The sequence below is a fragment of the Eptatretus burgeri genome, chromosome 1 (assembly GCF_056783735.1).
Source record: "Eptatretus burgeri isolate ZD-2024b chromosome 1, Ebu_testis_v1, whole genome shotgun sequence".
In the NCBI taxonomy this organism is placed as follows: domain Eukaryota; kingdom Metazoa; phylum Chordata; class Myxini; order Myxiniformes; family Myxinidae; genus Eptatretus; species Eptatretus burgeri.
In genome coordinates, this window is record NC_140961.1 from 9822841 (window position 1) to 9842045 (window position 19205).

General features: G+C 45.8%; 1 long non-coding RNA gene across 7 annotated transcripts in view; it reads left to right on the plus strand.

The window, feature by feature from the left end:
• Positions 1 to 19205, plus strand: part of LOC147033838 (uncharacterized) — a 143431-nt gene that overhangs the window by 49191 nt on the left and 75035 nt on the right. For 2 of the 7 annotated variants that reach the window (XR_015055595.1, XR_015055596.1), the window contains exons 1-4: positions 1120 to 1356; positions 1601 to 1968; positions 2097 to 2217; positions 7600 to 7698. This is a non-coding gene — a long non-coding RNA (uncharacterized LOC147033838). Of the gene's footprint in view, positions 1 to 1119; positions 1357 to 1600; positions 1969 to 2096; positions 2218 to 7599; positions 7754 to 19205 lie in introns of those variants that run through there. The other 5 variants (XR_015055593.1, XR_015055600.1, XR_015055592.1 and 2 more) reach the window with 5 other exon arrangements.

The window sequence follows — 19205 nt, forward strand, 5'->3', positions numbered from 1 at the left end:
AGATGAGAACCCAGTGGTTCCAGCAGGATGGGGCACTGCCCAATACAGCCAGGGAAACAAGGCATTTTCTCAACCAACATTTTGAGGGCCGCTTTATCTCCCTCTACGAAGACGTTGAGTGGCCACCGTATTCCCTTGACCTTACTCCTCCAGACTTCTTCTTGTGGGGGTATCTCAAGGACAGGATCTATGGAAACCCTAAGCCTCAGACTCTTGATCAGCTGAAGGAAAACATCCACCGAGAAATCCAGACCATTCCTCAGGAAACGTTTCCCAAAGTGATGGAGAACATGACAACGCGTTTGCAGGCAGTGATCGGACAACGTGGAGCCTACCTCGAACATGTGGTCCAAAAGAAAACGACGATTCTATCCCAAAATTTAAATTTTGGTGGCAATTTTGACATTAGTACAATCAACTTCAACCTTTCAGCTTTCTTTCCAGCCATATATCCTTTTTTTAAAATATGTTATGATCATCCTCTTTGCAGATGAAAAGTTGAATATTTTTTGGGACAACCTGTATATATGTGTGTGTTTCACATGCACCCATCCCAATCACATTGAATAGCAACGTTTGTTTGGTGAGGTGTTGCTGTCGCCTTGCTCCCTTTTCTTCATCCTCTCTGCCTCCCCTCCCTTCTCTCACCTTACACCTGCCTCCTCTCTCTCTCTCTCTCTCTCTCTCTCTCTCTCTCTCTCTCTCTCTCTCTCTCTCTCTCTCTCTCTCTGTCTCTCTCTCTTTTTCTCTCTCTCTCTCGCTGTCTCTCTCGTTTTATCTCTCTATCTCTCTATCTCTCTATCTCTCTATCTCTCTATCTCTCTATCTCTCTATCTCTCTATCTCTCTATCTCTCTATCTCTCTATCTCTCTATCTCTCTATCTCTCTCTATCTATCTTTATCTCTATCTCGATCTCTCTATCCCCATCCAACCCCCTCCCCACTTTATTTGTCCCTATCAGCGAAGCAACGGGTTGTATTTGCTCATTGAGATATATATATATATATATATATATATATATATATATATATATATATATATATATATATATATATATATACATATATTACACACACATACATATACATATATAAAAAACATATATAGACACACACAACAATGATGATGCAAACACTTTCTGAGATGAGATCCGAGCCAAAGCGTGAAGTACTATGTGAGCAAAGGGAGCCAATGGATTGCTCTTCTATTTTTGTTTGTCCACTCCCAAGGCCCAAGCTGAACACAGACCTTGGACAAACTCTTTCCAAATGCTGGACAGAGCATTTTAACATTCCAGGTACCAGAGCACGGAGAGGACGTGCACCTGCATGATGCACCAGAGCACCTGCATGCAGGTAAGGACGAAGATTGCCGCTCTGAACATCGATATTTTGTTCGTTCTGTAATGCTCGTAGACCATTTCAGACTGCTTGTCATAATCTTTATGTCCTGGATCCAGACTCCTTGTCAGGGACCATTGCAGCAACATTTTGTGCAAACGACTTTCAAACTTGGCACATTATGGTGCCTGCAAAGTTTTCCTTGCAGGCAGGATGCATTTCTTTCACTATATTCCCTTTTTCTGCTTTTTCTGCACAGTACATGTCTGCAAAAAGAGAAAACCTCCCTCTGATTCATGACACAGAATAATGTGCCCACATACCTTTGCCTCACCATGTGCTATCCATTGAGATCGTTTTCACTATTGGGCTTGAAATCGTCCATTGTACAGCCGGGCCTTTTAATCATAATCAACCAACCGACGAACCAGAACGAGCATTGACCGCGTCAACACCAAAGCTCACGGCCGACCAACTGTCACCTTCAAAAAAAGCTTTTCAAAGACTGCGTGTGTGCGTGTAATGGCGACCATGGAAGTGGGACCAGTAGTTGGGGGCATTTGGCCCAAGCTCGAAATGAGAAGGGCAAGAGGAATATTTGGGCCTGTGCGTGAGCAACATGTGACAGTATGTACCCTGGATTTTTACATGTTCGTGTTGTCAGTGAAATTGTACATTTTTACCTCCGCCCGCCAAAGGGGGTTAAGGAGGTTATGTTTTCACTCCTCTTTGTCTGTCTGTCTCTTTGTGCACAGGATATCTCAAAAAGTTGTGCACGGAGTCGGATGAAACTCGGTGGAGAAGTTTGGTGTGTGTCAAGGACGAAATGATTCGATGTTGGTGAACATCCGGATCCGCTTCTGGATCCGAGTGGAGGTGTGCGCTCTTCCGGTGCCCCTTCTGTTGTTATTCTTCTTTTACATTAATTATAATTTACAACCAGTAAAACCCATCTGTGCTTCTTCAACATCAACCCTTCCTGACTGCTCACTCCTCTTTTCCTTGTATCTCGCTTTTCTTTCAACAATCGTTATTATATTTGTACTACACGTCCCAATCACAATAAATTCTATATGTACAAACTTTTAGGAGAAATTAGTGGGACACAAGTTCAAATTGTTGATGTATTATTAAAAAAATCTGGTTTGATTACTGACTGGAACTGATTCGAGAGCCTCGAGGAATGTGCACATTCCTCTCTGAGCCGTCTTGCCTGGGTTTAAATCCCGAACCGACTATAAACTGCCATCCTGGTGTTGCACAGTCATGGTGGGGCGTGTGTGTGTGTGTGTGTGTGTGTGTGTGTGTGTGTGTGTGTGTGTGTGTGTGTGTGTGTGTGTGTGTGTGTGTGTGTGTGTGTGTGTGTGTGTGTGTGTGTGTGTGTGTGTGTGTGTGTGTGTGTGTGTGTGCTGTCCATCAGGAAGAATTAGGTTGGAAGAACAGTTTGCCAGAACAAGTTGGTGTCGACATTAAAAATCCCACAGTGTCCTTCGTCAAGTGTAGGCAAGTTATCACCAGCATGTTGAACAAATTACTCATTCATCCCTCGACTGAGTGCTGGGAAGGCAAAAGCAAACCCCCAGTACGTCGAAATCACCCAGCACAATCAAATCACCGAACGCAACCAAACCACCCGGCACGTCAAAATCACCCAGCATGTCCAAACCAGCCAACAGAACCCTTGGCCTAGAATTGCTTCAATGGTATATACCTTCGGCCTCAACATGTGAGTTAAGGGTATGTAAAGAGAATGGTGGGTGCATTGATGATGATGACTGTGATTGAAGCAATACTGAGGTTAAAATATTGTTGCGGGCTGGGGGGTCGTGTGAGAAGACCAACAGGGGAGGAAGCTATCTTGGGTTCCCACCAGACTCCCCGGAATTGCAGGCCATCGCACACGGATAATTCCATGACGTGGCGGGTCGCAAACCGACTGTGAACGCCAATAACTCAACCGTGTGACTGAGGGTCCTCTCGTCTATGGGTTAACCGGGTTACCTAATTAATCACGTGATTTAATTATCGGGGAACACGCCCTCGGTACACCTTGTCCGGACCAAATCACTTTACCGGATCAGATGCAGCCGAGCGACACTGCCAAGGACGTACCGGTGAAAAGGAATGGATCATTGGGCATAAAGTCCTGGCTTGGCTCGGATGCAGACCATGCTGGATCAATGAAAGAACAGCCAAAAACGAGCTGTGAGCATTTCTAATAATAATTTATTTACAAGCAGGCGAGGAAAGTTATGTGGCACAGTGAATAGTAGTTTTATTGTTGTGTAATGCAGGGATAGAAAGAAGCGCGAGGTGCGACAATAATACAAGCAACTTATGAAAGCAGACATAGAGCAGACTTAACCCGAAATAAGTCTTCTGCAATCTTAACTTACAAGGACAGGCGCCAGGACAAACACAAACACACACACACACACACACACACACACACACACACACACACACACACACACACACACACACCCCGATGAAGAGAAGTTGATGAAGAGAAAAAGGAGAGGAGATGAGGCTAACGTTCTCTCAATACCTTGCACGATTGCCCGATTGTGCCACCAATACGTTTTGGGGGGATGCTCCTCTGGGCGATACCTCCCTGACAGCTGGCACACCGTCTATTGCTTCGTGCAGCTAGCGTCGGTCCAGAGAATGAGACAAAACGACAGCAGTGATGGGCAAAACACCAAAACTGGAACTGGAACTACGGATGGCTTCACCACCAGTCCTTTATAGACTCTGGGGTGCAGGGTGGGGGCATTACCCCGAAGCGATGTGTCGTCACCCAAATCGGCCACTCTGATTGGGCCTGGACCACTGCGTGGCCTTGCCATGATGGCCGGAAGCGGCTCAACTACCATTCCGGCAAGATAACTCCAAGCTGCGCAATCGTCACATTCCAAGCCCCATGATATGAATCGCCCCGCACCGAACTCCGCGACATGAATTGCCTTGCACCGATCTCCCGGACCATGCCCTGCCGACCGGCCGAGGGTCGTGTCGGCCCCACATGCCTGCCATGGCACCCCCGATTAACCTTGATCAATACCTGCTTCGCGATGTGCCACGCTGCCTGAGCAATCCGAACTGCACAGCACGCCTCTGCCTGATTGCGGCTTCACCGGGCGGAGAGGCGAGGAGATGTCCGCCGTCCGTGGGGAACACCCGCGGCCGCCAGAGAGGACCGACGGTAAGGTGTTAGAGTAAACCCATGCACAGACGGTAAGATGTAAGGATAAACCCATGCACAGACCACAACAAGATGTGTGCAATGCGCGCCCTGCTCTGTACGATAATGTGTCATGAGCTAAGCACTGGTCCGCCGGCCATCGAGCATGTTTCGTACAGTGCGCGCGGATCCACCATGGCCCACGTGGTCAGCGCTCGCGTTCGCCTGTACCTGCTATCGTGTGCGCTGGGCCAACCCCGATCTGTGTCAGGAATTGAGGGGAACGTTCGGATATAATAATTACATGGAGGTTTGGAATGAAAAAGAATATAGATATTGCTATCAGATGGAGAAATGGAGGGAAAAAAGGATGCCGATATAATTAAATCCAGAAATGGGTCGGAAATAACGCGCCGCACTCATATCTTGTACACTTGTGTCCTGCACAACATGGCGTGGTTGTTGTTTTTCTATTATCGGCCTCTGACGATGTAGTTATTGGCACCAAGCTGCCAGCCACGCTCTCACCGATATTGGGTCATTTGCTTCTGTGTTGTGAAAAACAACGTCCGTGCAGCCTCTTCAAGAGATATTTGTTTGTGTGCCTTTTCAATGCAACCAGCAATCTCATCCCAGATCATTGGAAACGTCATACGATCATCTCGAGCTTGCGGCAGAGGTCCCTTCGAGGGTATCGCTGTATCGTCGCAGCTGCGCCGTCGATGCTCGTGTGGTGTTGTCGCGGCTTTCCCATTCCCCTCCCCCGGTCGCAGAACATGCTGCACGTGTTGGCCTCCACGAGGACCCAAAATCGGATTTACCCCAAGAATAAGCAGAAAAGAAGAGTAGAAATGAAGTTAGAGTGGTGTAAACAGGCCTAGCTATGAGATCCACACAACGCACTGTCCCGTTGTCCCGTTAGACAAAAGGGAAGGGTCTATCTGAAGGTATATGAAAGGAATAACTCTCTGGCAACCGCTGTATGATGGTTGCTATTGCTTTTGGAGAGATGCGGTTCCCAGAACCACAACAATATTTTCCTTATGTTGAGAAATAGCAAGGTTGGTAATAAATGAGCATATTCAAGATATTTTTCTATTATTTGAAATAATTTCAGAACCTTATCAAAATATACATCTCATTTCCCTTCAATATGCACTAAATGGTGAAACACCAGAATCAATGTGCTCCTGTATTAAAGTGAAAAGTAGGGCAAAGTTGATCCGGTGTCCACATGTGCAGATGTGTTTGTGTGAACTATTTCACAATTTTGAAATGATGATATGAACACGAAGGTAAGCTTTTGGCCAAAAAGTGTAAAGACTATGAGAACGGTTCTTCCCAGATGACTGTCCAGCGTCCGTGTTATTATTCTGAAATAATTCGGAACTTTTAGAGAAAGAAACACATTGCTGTTGACTTTGTCTATCTTTTAGCCATTGGATACACATTACGTCAGAGACATGTGTGTTCCGTTTACTTTCCATCAGATTTGGCCAGTTTTCTGAGCCGTTAGAAAGAAATGGATCAACTTTTATCATGACTTTACAAACTTGAACGGTTTAGGGATTCAAAATGTTGAAAAATTTCAAATTCTTCATTAACAAGAACCTCATGGACATGGTTTCGTGTTGTAAAAATGAGAGAGATTGCCTCCATTGAAATGAATCATTTAGGTTGAGGGACCTGTTGGTTGCATCTCCGTTCACAGAGACTTTTGATGATTTATAAAGTCTATTACTGTAATCAAAACCCCCAAGGCCCCCACCCTAACCCCCGCTCCCATGTCCTCAATCTCGAGATAATTTTAGAGACCATTTTGGAACTGATGCGCGTTGCTTTGATGCCGGTGAATCATTTTGAAGCCAGCTTCGTTCACTCTCAGTTTCTAATTGTCCCTTGAAATGTCCTTCAGGATGACTGAGCATGCACTGTCTTGTCAAATTGCCGCAAAATAAGCATTCATCAAACGCACACTTTTGTGATCCAATCATTTTGAGTGGAATGATACTTTCTGTCATTTTGAGTCAATCCCTGACTCGCACAATAGGAAATCAGACAAATTTACTCAATCTCGACATCCATAATAACTTGGAAGAAAATCACGTTTTCATTCCTTGACGTTTGACACGATGTTTGAATGATCATTCGAACAAGCAATGCCAAGACGACAATACCATACATCAATCCACGTACACTGCTTTGACTCAATGACATTTGAGAACTGCAGTGTGTACTTTGATATCACATGCAGGAAAGACAACGACATTAACAGACATCTTGTGGACTTAAATGTGAATCTCCAGTATATTGGTAGGCAATGGACAAATGTAGTTGTATACAGTGTATGGGATTGGAACCTGGCTTCCAGTTTCATGAACCATGGTTTCAGATGGGAGAGCTAATTCCAGGTCAACTCAAGATGGGATAAACAGACCATGGGAACACGAAACAGGCTTAACAACATGAATAGCTTTTATCGGTATTGTCAGCAAGATGAGGTTTATCTCTTTTCTCTCACTCCCAAATCAAATTGGGTTAGGATAATGGACGACAAGAGACTGATAGATTGGATTGATGAGGTGTGGATGAAGTATGGGCATGACCGGTCAAATGGCCTATTACTGTGCCCTACTACGACTACTAAAAATACAACAAATGTGAATCGATTTTATTTCCATTGTGCATCATTCACACTTGATGATTCTTCATGGAGAAATAGGAGCACTGAACCTGTCGCTGATAGTAATTGAACGAAATAAATTGTGTTGCACTAGCAGGAAGGTCTACCCACAGAAATTCCACTCATTGTAAAATGTGCTGTCAACAATATGATGCAAAGAACAGTTAAATATCATGCAAATTTAATATTGTCTACCAATGTGCTCCATCAAGATGTTGCTTGATTTAAAATAACCCCCAAACTGCAAGTCATCAACCCCCCCCCCCCATTCCACCCCTAATACCAAGTCTTCAAACCCCTCCATCCTCCCCACTACAAGTCTTCAAACCAACTCCCCACTTTGTCCTCACCTCCACCTTTCCTGACATCTTTACATATTATTTCTTCATAGTATGCCAGCATCCATGGAAAAACCATGGGCAGAGACATGGATGACATTTGGACATGTTGAGTTGGATGCTGCACGTGGACCGTCCCAAACCAGCTACTGGTAATTCTGCAGATCCACAAATGATGTAATGTACACCATTTACTTCACATAATATGTGAGTACATGTGAAATACAGTTTGTTTACATTTCCTGTATTTGCATACTATTCAGTCTTGAAAACTCGGCTGTGAACCGAAATTACGGACAACAGCACTTTTTCTTTTCCAAGACCTTCCTCGGATGGAAAGTTTGCTTCAGCAAATGAGTACTGGATGTATCCCTGGGTACTCCGCCTCTATTTCCTCAACATTATCCGATTTCCGATTTTCTCTCCTCGTTTCAAAAAATCGGAACAAACAAACAAACATATTTCATTTCAACCCATTATGATTCTCACTTCGATTTAGTTTACTTCTGCTACTGTTTTTACATCCCCCAACGCCACCTCTTCTCTCCAAACAGAATCCACATGAAATATAAACACTTATTTTTTAAAAAACTACATTTTAAGAATGTATTTCAACCATTGTTTCTCCTTCACAAATGCTGCATGTGTTCTTTATTCTCCACCATGATATATGTCTCGTCTTCTTCAAAAGTATTATTTTTCTGAGGTTTTTGTCTGCTCTGCGCCTCATCCACAAACCTCCCCCCTCCCAATCCCCTCCTCCCACCACAGCTCATGCAGCGCAGCGTTTCTCCGTGCATTAGCGAGCATTCTATTCACACATCCCAAGATCTTTAGCTCCGTCTGTCAAAATTGGGGAAATGGAATCAGGAAATGCAACCACCCCCACCTCCCTATCAATGCTTCCCCCTCACCCCACCCTTTAAAACCTTCCCACACACTCAAACTTTCCTCCTGCACCTCATGCACACAAGCATTCACCTTCCCACGTACCATGCACACTGAAAACATTCCCCCGCACCCCTCGTACTCAAACCTTCTCCTGCACACCTTGCACTCCACCATTACCATGTGCCCATCACACTCAAATGTTCTCCCACACCCCACACTCAAACCTTCCTTCGCATCCCACACACTCAAACATTTTCCCACACCCCACACACTCAAACCTTTTCCCACACCCCACACACTCAAACCTTCCCTCACACCCCAGCCCCAAAGCCTCACAATGCCCCTGCAAAGCCTCCCCCCCACCCCCACCATCCCACATAATCTCAATTCCTCCTCCCCCCTTATCTCTAACTGTGTGGACCTCAAACATCTGAGGTCACCACTCAAACCTGACATCTCTCAATCCAGGCCATTGCCAAGATACCAGATATCCTTTGTTTAACAGAACCCTTCTTCCCACAGAATGTCCCCGATCCTTGGTGTCTCTCCTCGGTTACTGTCAACTATAATTTCATAGGCCTGAACCAGCCCCGGCGGTGGAGTTGCACTTTATATGAATAACTCAATTTCCCACTGCCCCGTACTCAACTTTCACCTCCCATTCCCCAGGAGTACCTCTGGCTGCATCTTCCCCTCCGCTCCCACTTCTTGTTCATTTGTGTGCTCTACTATTCTCCCAACAGTGATGACTCCATTTACATCTCTCTCTCAGACAGCATGGACAAACTTTTAACCACTTATCCCAACTCTCTCTTTCTCATATGTGGTGATTTCAATTGTCACCAAACAACTCGGCAGGGTGTTGGTACCTCTCTCACCAGCCATGGCACTTCAGCAAAGGACATCTGTGACTCCATGGGAATGAATGAATCTGTAAACTTTCCAACTCAGATTTCTCCCAATGGTAAACCCTCCCTTCTGGGCTTGGTGATGACTTGTATACTTCTGGACAGGTCAGGCCAGATGAGATCTGTCACTTGCTACAGGTACATTGTAAACCTGTACTCACCTGTTTCATAGTCGGGTTGTCGGCGACTAAACCACCTCCCCCATTAGGCCTCCTGGTGAGGAGGATGTATGAATATGGACACCCAGCAGGATTCAAAACAAAACTTGTCAAAGGATGGAGGAGCTCCTTATGAGCCAATGGCCATTCATATCTGGTGCACAACTGTGTCTGCGGACGTCCTCCTGCAATTGGGTTACCTTTTTCGAGAAGGTTCGTGGCAATATTTACATTCCGGCCACCGTAAAACACTTCATTCCGCAAAACACAAAAAAATGCTAATAAAACTGGAAACTCACTCCATGGAAGTACCTCCTGTGCAGCTGCCCTTTGCAGGCAGCTCACAGGATGATGGGATTGGAGCAAAGACTTTTGGACCCCCATTCTTTGATGATAAGAGAAAAAGCACAGGATAACCTCCTTGGGTCTGTTTGCGTTGGTGTGTGTCGGGGTGGTGCTAATGTGTTGTCCACCAGACGGCGGTCTCCTCGGGTTAACATGAGGTGGTCCCTTCAGGTGGGTGAATGGAATGTCGTCACTCAAAGAGGATATTCACCTGTCTCTGCATTCATCTGAGCTCCAGCATATGAACATCAGTATTGCAGCACTCTCTGGGGTTCAGAGAACGGATAGTGGTGAGATTGTTGTGGGTGGTTGCAGCTACTAATGGTCTGCTCACTCTGATGGTAACCATGCTGAAAGAGTTGCTGTTGCTGTTTCCAATATGCTGACTCTCATGATAATTAAAGTAACACCAGTCAATGAGCGTATTATGAGATTGAGGATTTATCACTGGGTGTCGTTTCCCTGGTCTCTCTATATATGCTCCAACTGAGGTGAGTGATTTCAATGTGAAGGAGACATTCTGTGCTGCACTTGAGTCTGTGCTTGATCAGTGCCCCGGCATGAGATACTCTTCTCCTCTTGGGGATTTCAACGCATCGACTGGCACTGAAAGGGATGGTTATGAGACATGTGCTGGTCCCCATAGGTCTGGAACTGCAAACCAGAATAGCACTAAGTTCCTTGACTTTCCAAAATTTGTGGACTTCGGGTGGCTGGTTCATCATTTTATCACCCAGAGGCTCATCACTGGACTTGTCATTCCAACACCAGTGGTGTAGCAAGGGAGATTGACCATGTGCTCGTTGATGGTTGCTGAAGGATGCTCCAGAACTGCAAAGTCCACCGGAGTGCTCACTTCCTCAAACTTCTCAAGGCTGGTGGGGATGCTGTGCTCATGTCATTGCATGCAGGTCTGTGCTCTGTTTTGAGCAGAGGAATCATCCCAACTGACTGGAAGTGGGGCCTTGTTGTCCCTCTCTGGAAAGGGAAGGGTGATCTCACAGGTTGCCACATCTTTGAGGGGTAACACTGCTGTCAGTGCCAGGCAAGATCTTTCTTCGGATAATTATTGATATGGTTTGCCACCATCTTCTTGAATACCAGCACCCAGAGCAGTCAGGCTTCACATGCAAGAGGTCAAAGATTGACTGTACCCTTGTTCTTTGGGTCCTCACGGAATGCAGGCGAGAGTATCCACAGGGTGTTGCTCACAGCCTATGTTGATCTCTGCAAAGCATTCAATTCAGCGAATCTGGTTGCCCTCTGGATGATTATCGGTCTTTGTGGGGTGCCACTAAAACTGATCAATCTGATTTCTGAACTATGCTCTGGTACTGAGGATGCTGTGAGATGTAGTGATACCATCTCTGACTTATTTCCAGTTGTTACTGGAGTTCATCAAGGGTGTGTACTGGCCCGCACACTTTTCAGCACCTGTATGGACTGGATTCTGGAGAGCATATCGGAGAGATCAAGCTGCTGTGCATCGTTTGGGAATGTCAAGATCTCTGACCTTGATTTCTCAGATTATGGAGTCATCCTTGCGGACACTGGATACCCTGATGGGGGCCTTTGAGGCGCTGAATGAGGAGTCGGAGCCATTGGGATTATGGGTTTCCTGAGTCAAAACAAGGATCCAGGCTTTCACTTACATATTGCATGATACCATCTCATCTGTTCCTGTTTTTTGGCGAGGATGTTGAGGTCACGGAGAGATTCATTTACCTTGGCAGTGATATTAATGTCTCTGCTTGTTGTGATCCAGAGGTCAATGGATGTCTGGATCGGGTCTGGGGAGTTCTTGGAGTCACGGGATCATGGGGTGTGGTACTGTCGTTATCTATGCAGGAGTATGAAAGTCCGAGTCTTTCAGTCCTCAGTGCCTCCGGTCTTTCTCAACGGATGTGAGACTTGGACTCCAACCAAGGATCTGAGATGGAGACTTAATTTCTTCGGTCTCTTCGGAGATTCTTTGTCGATCACCACTCAGACATTGTGTCCAATGAGCATTTGCTGAGAGAGAATCAGATGAGGTTTGTTGCCTGTATATTCTGTGAGCGTCAGCTGTGGCTGTATGGACATATGGCTTGTTTTCCTGATGCTGATCCTGCTCATCATATTACTCGGCGAGGGCTCCTCGTGAGTGGAGGAGGTCAACAGGCCGACCACATTCCTCAACGTTGCAGCAGGTTGATTCACATCTCAAGTAGATGCGGATGGGTCAGGCATCTGCCTGGGGGGTGGACAGACGGAGACTCCTGGAGTTGCAGAGGAAAGTGGATGCAGTCACGCACTGCTCCGGTGCACACTCCCAGACCTGACCTGACTCACAGGAGAGCCAGAAAATAACATCTATCTATCCTCAAGAATAACTTTCAAACTTGTCTCCCTCCTCTAGAACCTGGTAGCTTCTTGTTAAGCCTGTCACTTGAGTATGCTCCCTTTCCATTCCTTCCCTCTTCAAATGGCAGTTTAGCTTACTCCTCTCATGAGCAGGCTGAATGCCTCAATTCTGTGTTTGCTTCCAAATATTGTGTCCCAAACCCCTCACTCTCACAACACATCCTTCCCTGTCATACCCAATTGTTCCTGTACTCTGTGTCTTTTGTACCTGAGAAGGTGGAGAAGGTTCTTTCAATGTTTTACTCTGACTTTGCTGCTGGACTGGACTGCATCAGCTCATGAGTCCTCAAAACCTGCTCTGCTACTCTTGCACATCCTCTCTTTGCCCTTTTCACTCTGTCATTTGTGCTAGGTCATCTTCTGTCTGCTTGTAAATCTGCCAACATCACTGCACTCCATTTTAAAAAGGTGAAAAAACAGATGCCCTCAACTGCAGACCCCTTTTCCTTCCAATCATCAGCACGATCATGGAATCCATCATCACAGTTGATGTGAATTCCTTCTTTTTCTCCAACAGCCTCATCTCAGATCACCAATTTTGTTTCAGACCAGGTCACTCTACCCTGCATATGTTACCTCCACTCACCAACAATGGATGGAAACCCTCACTGTCAGACAGGAGTTCAGGGCCATCTCTCTGGACATGCCTCGTGCTTTTGATACAGTCTGACATCCTGCATTGCTCTCCAAGCTGTCTGACTATGGCATACGAGGCCAACTCCACACATGCCTGACACTGACTTCCTCTAATCTTGAAACCAATGTGTCACTCAAAGGATTCCTTTCATTTCCTCTTCCTGTTAAGAGTGGAGTGCCCCAAGGCAGTGTTCTGGGCCCAATGCTCTTCCTGATCTTCATAAATGATCTCTCTGACTCTGGAAAATCCTCTTTATATATTTGCTAGATGACTCCACCTTCTTCTGTGACATCCCTCATCGTTCCCTCTCTTCCCTCTCTTGAGATATTGACAAAATCACAAGGTGGTCAAACACCTGCAATATATCCTTCAATCCTAACAAATCTCTTACACTTACTATTTCTCTCTGAAAGGACTGTCTGGCAAACCCTCCTGTCTACTTTCTTAATAATCCGTTTGATCAGGTTCAGTCATTCAAACTCCTGGGTCTCACTATCAGCCATGATCTTTCTTAGGCAAAGGGACTGACAGATGGAGACACTTGGCTACTTTCATATTTCAATAATTTTTTTTTGTATTCAATATTGAGGCTCGTATGAGAGCGAACACGCAGAATATGTGACAAAGGGAACAGGAGACAAGAGGGGCGGGAGAGGGAAGGACAAAACAGCTGGGAACAGAAAGATGAGGAGATCTGTGGAAGGGTGAAGGATGGGGGTGGGGAACACATGGTAAACAAGATGGACACCACAGGGACTTTCAGGTCCTTACACTTCAGGGACTTTCAGGAAGGAAAGCAGGGAATTTGAAGGAAGTGGGTTTGGGGTGGATTAACGGGGGTAGAAAAGATCATGGTTTTGGATTAGGGAAGATAAGAGATGGTGGTGAACAGCTGTTTTGAAGAGCTGGAGGGAAGAATGGGATTCAAGAGAGTGTGGAAGTTTGTTCCAAAAGTGGGGAAAAAGAGGAATGAAAGAGTGAAGGTGAGCAGTGATTCCTGATTTTGGTAGTTTTACCAGAAGGGGGTTGTTGGTGGACCTTGAGCACCCTGTGGAAATATGGGAGGGGGGGGTAATGTTGCAGACAGAGCAGGGGTGGATGAGGCTGGAGAGATGATGGGAGAAGACAGAAAGACTACCGACCGACCTGTGGTGAGACAGTGAGTGACCCAAACACTCAGCCTCATCATGGGAGATACCAATGATCTGCAGTGCCTTGGTTTCCACAGTTTGAAGCCGAGAAAGGTGAGAGGCAGGAGCACCAGCTCAGAGGGGAGAGCAGTACTCCATCAGGTTATGGACAAAAGCTTTGTATATGTGGTCAGGAGCTCAGGTGTGCTAAGGAAGGACTTTGTATGGCAGAGGATGCCCAGTCGGCGACTAGCTTTGGTGGCCAGCTTGGAAATTTGGCTTTCACAAGAAAGATCATGGCAAATAGTGAGATCCAGAAGCTTGAATGAAGGGACTTCTTCAAGAGGCTTGTTGAGAAAGTCCTGCCCACTGTTTTGTCCTTCCCACTCCCACCCCTCTTGTCTCATGCCCCCCCCCCTTGCTGTGCGTTGTGTGTTAGCTCTCATATGAGCCTCAACAAGGTATACAAAAAAAAACCAGTACATTGGGGGGGGGGTTCCAAACGGTCATTTCAGAGAGATATAGTGAGTTTGAGATTTGTCAGGGTTGAAAGACATGTTCCACATGTTGGACCAGCTTGTGATTTTATCCAGATCTGCAGAGAGTGAAGAGGATGCTGCTTGCTGATCTGAGGGATAATAGATAATATGGCAGAGGGTGGAGTGATCAGAAAAGAGATAAAGAGAATTTTCCGGAGAGTCGGAGAGATCATTGATGAAAACCAGAAAAAGAACAGGGCCCAGAACGCTACCTTGAGGAACTTCAGTCTGGACAGGAAGAGGGCCAGACGTTGGCTGCGATGGGAGAGGAAGTCTGCAAGCCATGAGTGGGGATGGCCTTGGATACCATCGGAAGAGTTTGGTGAGCAGGGCAGGGTGCCAGACCATATCGAAACTACGTGATATGTCCAGGGATACGGCTCTGATTTTATATCTGGCATTGAGGACCTCCATCCATTGATGGGAGAGCAGTAGCAGCATATCCAGGGTAGAGTGACCTGGTCTGAATCCAAATTGATGATCGGAAATCAAGCCATTGAAGAAGAGAGAGGATTAAATATCTGAAGCGATGATTGCTTCCATACCCTTTCTGATGATTGGGAGAAGGCTGATTGGTCTGTTGTTGTAGGGATCTCTTTTCGCACATTTTTTGTGCAGAGCAGTAATGTTTGTTGATTTCCAAGCAGATGCCAGATGATCTTGAGCAAATGAAAGGGTGAATAGAACAGAGGAGCAGGTTTTTAGGACACATGGGCTGATGCAATCTGAACCGGTTGCAGAATCTGAGATGAGGTTTGACAACAAGCTCTCCTCCTTGTCAGGAGAAAAGGACACAGTCTAGGAACAGCTGGGTGCGACTGGGTAAGGTGAGTACATAAAATGATGGGTTTGGGACACAAGATTTCGAATCAAATACCGAATTTAGGCATCGAGCCTATTCACGTGCAGTGTCAGCTGTGTGACCATTTGAGGTAAGGGAGGGGATGGAGGGGGAACATACACCAGAAACAGACTTAACTCGATTCCACCAGGATTTGAAGGAGGGAAACAGGTTTGAGAGTTCAGACTTGAGATTAGAAAGATGTTGTTTCCTGAGGAAAGTGGATGAGTTGATGATGAGTTCAGAGAGGTCCTGGCTCCTGAGGGTAGACACACACTTGTTCTGATCTTTGTTGAAAGAAATGAGACTGCCTGCAGTTGGATTAGCCTTCCATGAGGCAAAGGCAAGTTGTTTCACGACAACTGCCTCGCCACAAGCTTCAGTGTAACATTGGTGGGAAGAAGGGAACGACAACTGAAGATGAGAGGGGATAAATCTGTGCACGAGAGAGAGCAAGTTTTTTTTTTGAAAGAATTCCCAGGATGAGTTGATGTTGGAGAAAGTAGAGATGGAAGACCAGTCTTGAATTTGATTTCTGCTTCAAGTCCCTGCCAGTCGGCCTGAGTGAAATGCCAGACTCGACAGAACTGAGGTGTTTCTCTAATAACAGCAAGAGAGATGTCCACTTTGACAAGCTTGTGGTCAGATGAAGCGATTGGAGCGGAGAAAGAACAGCAGATATTTTCAGGGAATTTGGTCAAAATCATTTTTTTCAAGAACCGCAGAAGAGATGGTGTACTGTTGGCTGAGATCCGGGTCGGAAAATTGACCGATTGTGTCAGTCCCAATGAGCTGCAGAAGTCTTTTGTTGAAGTGCTATGCCAGGTGAGGGAGGTACCCACACCTCGCCAACTGGCATGATGACAATTGAAGTCACCACATATGAGGAAGAGAGAGTTTGGATGAGAAGATAGAAGTTGGTCCATGTTTGTGGAGAGGGTGATGTAAATGGAGTCATCACTGTTTGGTGGACGGTACAGTACACATGTAAACATGAGTTGGGAGTGGAGGGGAAGCCGTAGCCAGAGGTATTCCTGGGGGTGTGGGGGAGTGAGGACACTGCATGGAGAGTGAGGAATGGAGTCTTTGATGAGAGTAACTCCTCCACCAGGATGAGGCTCAGGTCTGTCATACTGAAGGAGGGAGTAACCAGGGAGAGATACGAGGGAGCCAGAGATGTCTTGAAGGAGGAAAGTTTCTGTTAGGCAAATTATGTCTGGTTTGTTAGTGGCAACCTGTATGGAAAGATCTGTAAGGTTTGGGTGAATGCCCTGGATGTTTTGAGGTCCACACTGTTAGGGAAGAGTGAGGGGAGTAGGCTTTGGATGCAGTGGAGGGAAGGGGAGGGGGAATGCAGGATGAGGGAAGGAGAGTGTGGTAGATAACAAATGTCATTTTTTTGTTTCAAGCAAATGTCCTTTGCTATCTCAAAATAATATTACCTGACAATATATTTTCTTTGAAAGCTGTGGACAGTTTTATAAGATAGCTTCCAAAGTAAAACATTTTGGGTTTTGCCAAAAGTTTCAAAAAGAGGAGTTTCACTGGGAGTAGAACAGGCGACACCTGGAAGGAAAGGTGTATTTTGGTTAAGTCGTCACAAGTTCAGGTCAAAGATTCATTTCACGTTGGCAAGACAATCAGGAATAGCCAAAGGACAAATTGTGGTTTTTAGAGCATAATGCCAATAATTACTTTCTTCTGTAGCCCCCACCTCGAGTGGCCTTTGACCTTGAAGCGCGAGTTCCATTAAAATATATATCATGCATTTGTAATGAGAGTGGAATTTAGTGACTGGAACGTGAAAGATGGGTTGGTAGGATGCCCAAGAGGCATGCACACTCGCCTCAAAGCTGTCTGGCCTGGGTTCGAATCCCGACCCAGCGATAAACTCTCAACCTGGTGTTTCACAGGTAGGATGATTCATTAATGTGTGTGCCGTTCCTCAGATGGACGTTAAACTGGGCATCCCATCTGTTGACATCAGTTTGTGGACGCTAAAGATCCCACGGTGTCTTTCGTGAAGAGTCGGCGAGCTATCGCCACCATGCTGAACAAATTACAAATTCCTGCCCTGACTTCCTGAGTCGGAGTGGTGACCCGTCCAGGATTTTAGCCTCGTAACTGCTTCGGCAGCACCAATGCTCTTCATTGGGCATGATGATGATGATGATGATGATGATGATGACAGATGAAAGTAAGAGATGAAGGGTTTCAAAGATCTACTCCATACCTGATTAACTTATTTCTTTCTACTTTTTCACATTTCTCTTTATTCATTCTCCTTCTTTCTTTTTCTTTTCTTTTATCTTTTGCTCTTTCTTTATCTTTTTTATTTTTTTTTTTGTATACCTTAGTCGAGGCTCGTATGAGAGCAAACACACAACTCACAGCAAGGAGGCATGAGACAAGAGGGGCGGGAGTGGAAGGGACAAAACAGTGGGGAACAGACACATTAGGTGAACTGTGGAAGGGAGAGGGATGGGGATGGGACGGGGAACATGGCGAAGAGAAGATGGACATTTCAGGGACTTTCAGGAAGGAAAGCAGGAGAAATGAAGGAAGTGGGCTTGGGTGGATTATCGGGGGTAGAAAAGATCGAGGATTTGGATGGGGGAAGATAAGAGGTGGTGGTGAACAGCTGTTTTGAAAGCCTGGAGGGAAGAATGGGAAAGAATAGAGTGAGGAAGTTTATTCCAAAGGCGGGAAAAAAGAGGAATGAAAGAGTGAAGATGAGCAGTGATTCGTGATTTTGGTAGTTTTACCAGAAGGGGGTTGTTGGCGGACCTTGAGCGCCCTGTGGAAATGTGGTGGGGACAAATCGCAGAGAGAGCAGGGGGGGCAAGGCTGGAGAGGAGTCGGTAGAAGACAGAAAGACCACCGACCAACCTGCAGTGATTGAGTGAGAGGCCCAAAGACTCAGCTTCATTGCGGGAGATGCCGATGATATTAAATGCCCTGGTTTCGACAGCGTGAAGCCGAGAAAGGTGGGAGGCAGGAGCACCAGCCCAGAGGGGAGAGCAGTACTCCATCAGGCTACGGACAAAAGCTTTGTAAGTGGTCAGGAGCTCAAGAGGGCCGAGGAAGGACTTAGCACGACGGAGGATTCCCAGTCGGCGACTGGCTTGTCTGTCTGTCTTGGGGAAATGAATTCCTGAATAATTTTTTGTTTTTCTCTCTTTCTTTTTCAGTGTCTGCAGATAGGTGAACTCGTCCAAAAAAAAAATAATTGAATCAGGCTCACTTGGCTGTGCCTGGATGTGTTTGAAGGTAGAGGAGTTGCAGCTGAAACCCGAATCCTCTTCAGGTTCTTCCTAATGGCTCCATCTTTGTTCTTTACTCATTCGGGTTCCCTCTGATGACTTGAGTGCGGTGTTTGGTCTTCTGTTTGATTAATGTAGACCCTGGATGTCAAAACCTTCGAAAAGGACAATGAAACGACAAGAAAAGCTCGAATATGAACTCGTATACGAAGCCATTTGGCCAATCGTGCGTGGGTAATATCCACACCCGTGAACTTCATCTATCAATATACAATAATTTACAATGAAATTCAACTCTAGAAGAGGCCATTCGGCCCATCAAGCCTGCACATGAATCGTGCCGATATGTAAGTGCCGCAATGAAATGTATCAGTGTTCTATACACCAAAGCAAGCAGTATGACTATCAACAGAACATTTTCATCCATTTTTGAATGACTTGCATATCCTTGGCTTTGTTTTGGAGTATTTTCCCCGAGGACTGCAGGAGAGACAGACACAAAGCGAATACTCGATGAAAACCACATTTTCCCATGGTTGGTGAC